We start from the raw sequence: 6,000 nt of genomic DNA, 5'->3' as shown, positions 1-6,000 counted from the left end.
GGAGGGGGCAGTTCTGATGGGGAGAGGGATGCTGTTCCACAGTCTTCAAGAGGTTGAGGTGCATCTTCCACACAGGTGTTGGTACAAGTCTGGGTCAAAATGTGGTCGTAGAGTAGGAGAAATCACAGAGGGGGAGCAACGAGAGAGCATGTTGCTAAACTCTCGTCGAAGAGAGGAGGAGAACTTCTTCAAAGTACCAGCATCTGCAGTTATTTTCTTCCACACAGGTGTTGTGGACAAAGGACAGTCTGGGTGGACTACAACTACCAGCATTCCGCGGGCGGGACGTGCACTGCGCCGTGACGTACATCACTCCCCGCCCCATCCCTGCGTGTGGAGCGCGCTGACGTCGGGCTGGTCGTCGCTGCTGCTTGGAGACGGGAGGCCGCGGCCTGAGGCGGGAGGTAATGGCGGTCGCGGGGGGGTGAGCGGGGTCGCAGTGGACGGGCCCGGAGGCGCCGGTGGGGAGGAGGGTGACTGGGCTCGGAGGAGGGGCAAGGTGGGGGCATGGCGGGGTCACGTGGGGGGCATGACGGGGTCACGGATAGGGAGAGGGTCATGGACGGGGGGCAGGGCAGGGTCACGGGAGGGCTAGGAAGAGGTCACTGGGCAGAACGGCACGATGGGGTTACGGACGGTGGGAGGGAGGGGCAGGACATGGTCACTGGGCAGGGGGACAGGGACGGAGGGGTAGGATGGGTCATGGGCAGGGGTCATGGACGGGGTTAAAGGGCGTCAGGACGGGGTCACGGGAGGGCCAGGAAGTGATCAAGGGCAAGGGGCAGGACGGGGTCACTGGGCAGGGGGTGAGGACGGGGCCACGGATTGGAATGGGGAGGGGGGGGGAGGTAGGATGGGGTCACGGATTGGAGTTGGGGGGAGGCAGGATAGGGTCACTGGGTATGGGGGTCATTGATTGGAGTGTGGGGAGGGGGGGAGATAGGACGGGATCACAGGCAGGGAATAGTATGGGGACACAGATGGAGGTAGGACAGGATCACTGGTGATGGGGGTCAGAATGGGGTCACTGCACAGGGGGTCAGGACGGGGGGGGATAGGATGGGGTCACTGGGAAGAAGTCAGTACTGGGTCACGGATGGAGCGGGGAACCAGGACACAGCAAAGAAACCAGCCCTTTGGTCCATCACGTCCATGCCGAACTTTAGGCCCATCTACACAAATCCCGTTTGCCCACATTTGGACTGTAAATATGTCTTGCCTATTTAAGTGTTTGTATAAACGCCTCTTAAGCATTGTGATTGTATCTGATTCCGCCACTTCCTCTGCCAGTGCATTTCAGATATCACCCACTCTTTGCGTAAAAAAAAAATTCTCCTGGGTCCCCTTTATAGCGCTTCCTCTTACCTTAAACCTTTGACATCTTTTTGAAACATTAACCATTGGAAATATCGACCCAATCCATGGCTTGTAAACCTATGTACTATCAGGTCACCCCTTGGCTTCCTGCACTCCAGGGAAAACAAGCTCAGCCTGTCCAAACTCTCCCCATAACTAAAGTCCTCCAATCCAAGCAACATCCTGGTGAATCTCCTCTGCACACTTTCCAAAGCAAACGCGTCCTTCCAATAGTGTGATTCCCAGAACTGCACACATTACCCCAAATGCAATCTGACCAATGTTTTGTAAAGTTGCAACATTACCTCCCTACTCTTATTTTCTATCCCCCGACCTACGAAGGCAAGTGTTCCATGTGCCTTTTTCACCAACCCATCTCCTTGTGTGGCCACTTTCAGGGAACTACGGACTTGGACTCCAAGATCTCTCATCACATTCCTTAGTGCTGTCCCATTTACTGTATATGTCCTATTCTAATTGACTTTCCAAAATAATCCCACAAATAATCCCACAAAGAATGTTACAGCACAGGAATAGGCCATTCGGCCCACAATGTCTGTGCTGAACATCATGCCCGGACCACCTCATCTGCCTGTTCATTATCCATGTCCCTCCATTCCCTGCATATCCATGTGCCTATCCAAAAGTGCCACTATCTTAACTACCACCCTCCAGCAGCACATTCCAGACAGTTACCACCATCTGTATACAAATACTTGCTCTGCACATCTTTCAATTTTGCTCTTTCAGCTTAAAGCTACGCCCTCTAGTATTTGATATTTCCATCTTGGGGAAAAAAGGTTACGACTGTCTTAAGCTATCTATCCCTCTCGTAATTTTATATACTTCTATCATGTCTTCCCGCAACCTCTGGCGTTCCAGAGAAAACAATCCATGTCTGTCCAACCTCTCCCTGTAGCTAATACCCTCCAATCATAGTGTTTCATCATTCTGGTAACACTTTCCAAAGCTTCCTATAATGGGGTGACCAGAATTGCACGTGATACTCCAAATGCAGACTAACCAAAGTCCCATAAAACTGCATCATGACTTCCTGACTCAAATGCTCAATGCCCCTTGCAATGAATGTAAGCATACCGTATGACTTCTTGTGACTTGTTGGGATTCAGTTCCTTCTGCCCAACTTTCCATTTGATCTGTGCTTATAAATCTTGGCTGGGGTATGAGGCATCCTGAGCTGGTGTGGTTGGGGTGGGATGTCTCGTAGGAGGGAATAATTGTGTTTAGATCTGCTGTTCGGAGATGATGTGATGTTCAGAGAATCAAGGAAAATGCAGTCGGAGCAGATGTGTGGTTTGTGGTCAAAGATCTCCAGGATTTTTACTTGAACGGTGGTGCAGGCATGAGGGGCTGAATGAACCATAATTATGTTTTTACGTGGGATATAAATGACCGATCATGGAAATGGATGATAACTGTATCTGCTTATGATTGGAGAGATCATGGTGCCCAGACTCGTAGGCACTATCTGCGCATGTGGGGTAGGTGTTAGATGAGTTGGCTTCAGATCAAAGACAATCTCTTTTAGCTGCCAATGAGTTGGAAACGGTTGCACGGGATAAAGTCATCAGTTTACCATAAAATTGCTAGAATACAAAAAAGTTTCTGTCAGCAGTTGTAAAGAAATTTTGTTTCGATAAGCTGATAAAGAATCTCTAAAATATTCATTGTAGTGTGATAGACTTTTCTGTACTTCCAGTATTATTTTGTGACTTTTATTTTTGCCTTTACTTTTTTTATCTCCGTTGTTTTTTCAATCGTTTGTGATTTTATAAAAATACAGCCGGCAATGTGATAAATGTTGATCTTTACAGATAGGTATTGAGTGTGAAGAGATTATTTTATTATAGTGAAATACCAGAGAGAGCCATTTAAATGATTTATGCTAAGAATTCAGAACAATAAGTGTGTTACCTGACTTCAAAGCATGTTTATGTTAAGTAGGATGCTCAGCAGACTTGATAACAAGCAAAAGCAGACTGTGGGTTCTGATCGAATGAACTGATATAATGAATCAAATGCAGGTGTAATGTTTGTGTAATTGTTTTTTTCTCATTTTGACAACAAATACAAAAACAATAGCGAGCGATTTATAATATTACTCGATTGTCGTGAAGGAGAGAAGATATAGTCTTCATATGAGAGCAAGTTTTCTCACCTCTGGACCGTTTGTGATATAAAATGGAATCACCTGGCATGTTATTGGCTGTTATACAGCAAATTATTATGGCCGGTGGGGTTAAACAATCTCACCTTGTATTTAGAGCAGGCGGCACAGTGGCACAACGGTAGAGCTGTTGCCTTACAGTGCCAAAGATCCGGATTAGATCCGGACTACAGGAGCTGTCTGTACAGAGTTTGTACGTTCTCCCTGTGCCCGAGTGGGCTTTTGCCGGGTGCTCCGGTTTTCTCCCACACTCCAAAAACATACTAGTATGTAGGTTAATTGGCTTCTAATGTGTGTAGGATAGTGTTAGTGTGTGGGGATCGTTGGTCGGCACTGACTCGGTGGGCCGACGGGCCTTTACCGCGTTGTATCTCTAAATTAAACTAGAGGTCTTCTGGATCTTAAAGGGCATCTGCTTTAGCTTCGGATGAATTTGCAATGTACTGTAACTGCTTTGTGATAGAATGTATTTTGATCAGTGAACCATGACGTTTTCATCACAGATGAGCCTCTGTAACCTATTTTGCCCATGCTCTTCCTGCTGTTTTCTTACCTTGGGATGCATTCAGACCAACCATTACTTCCAATTTTAGGATGCGCTCACACGGCAACTATAATTGGTTTGTAGTCAGAGTTTATCTGGACCACTGGTGCAGTTAACTTTGAAATTACACCTCCATTTGTTGCAAAGCAGAAATCATTTTGTGTGTATGTTAAACTGAAGGTGCTTCTGCACTACAAATTTATCTCGGTGTATGTGCGTAATAAACATTGTTCCCATCACTGACTATACAAATTCTGAATCTATAATGCTTGTTATTGGTGTAGCAGTCTCCCAGATTATTCCACAAACTCCTGTGTTGTGGAAGAAGCTTAAGGTGCTGCTTAATGTCCTCATCACTGACTTTGGGTACTGCAGATGACAAAACCTATATCAATATTCATTATATTCACTGTCTGATAGTTAAAGAATCGATGGAGATGTGGCTCTATTGGATGCGGACAACATGACAACTGAGTACCATGCTGACTTGCCAAGTGTGGAGCAACTGGTTGAACTGCTACCTCACAGTGCTGGTGACCCGGGTTCAATCCTGACCTCGGGTGCTATCTGTGTGGAGTTTGCACGTTCTCCCTTTGACCGAGTAGGTTTCCTCCAGGTGCTCCAGTTTCCTCCCACATCCCAAAGACGTGCGGGTTTGCAGGTTAATTGGCTGCTGTAGAATTGTAGAGCCAGAGAATCATACAGCGCGGACACAGGCCCCTTCGGCCCAACTTGTCCATGCTGACTAGAATATCCCTTCTAAGCCAGTTCCATTTGCCTGTGTGTGGCCCTGGTGTGTAAGGAGTGGATGAGAAAGTGGGATAACATACCAGTCTGAAGAACGGTTTCGACCTGAAACATCACCCATTCCTTCTCTCCGGAGATGCTGCCTTTCCCGCTGTTACTCCAGCATTTTCAGTTTATCTTTGATTTAAACCAGCATCTGCAGTTCCTTCATACACATAACATACAACTAGTTTGAACGGGTGATTGATGGTTGTCATGGAATTGGTGGGCCGAAGAGTCTGTTACCATGCTGTAGCTCTAAACTAAAATGTCTACATACATTGTCTATATTCAAGTAAGAAGGAGTTAAAATGCACCCACCTGAGCATTCCCATTACAGATGCTGCCTGACCTGTTGTGTTCCTCCAGCACTTTGTGTTTAGCCCAACAAACCGGAACAGATTTGGTTGATCTTCACATAATTAAAATTTCCAACACTTCCATCATTTGCAAAAACATGCCAGAGTTGGAATCCAACTGAGCAGTGTTTAGAGAACGTGCCAAAGGTAACAGAGGTGCCAATTTCTGTGTGAGTTGACCACACAGCAGAGTGCAAGACATCTGGAAAAAGTGCACTTCATCCAATGGTCTACCCTTTCTAATGGATGTGAATGCAGAGGCTCATTCACCAAATGAGGTTTTCATCCAGTGCAAATCTTTTCATGGTCTGAGAAGTATGATTTTGGAATTGGATTAACCAAATATTATTTCAACTCCGTGCATTTGTAATAGAAGATTACATGGACTTTGATACAGTAACAACATTTAAAAGACATTTGAACACGGTAGCGCAGCGGTAGAGTTGCTGCTTTACAGCGAATGCAGCGCCGGAGACTCAGGTTCGATCCTGACTACGGGTGCTGCACTGTAAGGAGTTTGTACGTTCTCCCCGTGACCTGCGTGGGTTTTCTCCGAGATCTTCGGTTTCCTCCCACACTCCAAAGACGTACAGGTATGTAGGTTAATTGGCTGGGTAAATGTAAAAATTGTCCCTAGTGGGTGTAGGATAGTGTTAATGTACGGGGGTCGCTGGGCGGCACGGACTTGGTGGGCCGAAAAGGCCTGTTTCCGGCTGTATATATATGATATGATATGATATGAACAGGCACATGGATAGGAAAAGTTT

At 46.5% G+C, this 6,000-nt stretch overlaps 1 protein-coding gene across 1 annotated transcript in view; it reads left to right on the top strand.

Moving 5' to 3' along the window:
* Positions 1-348: 348 nt before the first annotated feature.
* The window catches only part of r3hcc1l (R3H domain and coiled-coil containing 1-like), a 202,768-nt gene continuing 197,116 nt past the window's right edge, over positions 349-6,000 (top strand). Inside the window, exon 1 of the mRNA XM_078412798.1 lies at positions 349-404. The gene's annotated coding sequence lies outside the window, so the exon portion shown is untranslated. The remainder of the gene's footprint in view (positions 405-6,000) is intronic.

The sequence above is a fragment of the Rhinoraja longicauda genome, chromosome 16 (genome assembly GCF_053455715.1).
Source record: "Rhinoraja longicauda isolate Sanriku21f chromosome 16, sRhiLon1.1, whole genome shotgun sequence".
NCBI lineage: Eukaryota > Metazoa > Chordata > Chondrichthyes > Rajiformes > Arhynchobatidae > Rhinoraja > Rhinoraja longicauda.
Note: the sequence above shows the minus strand (reverse complement) of the source record. Positions and strands in the feature narration are given on the sequence as shown.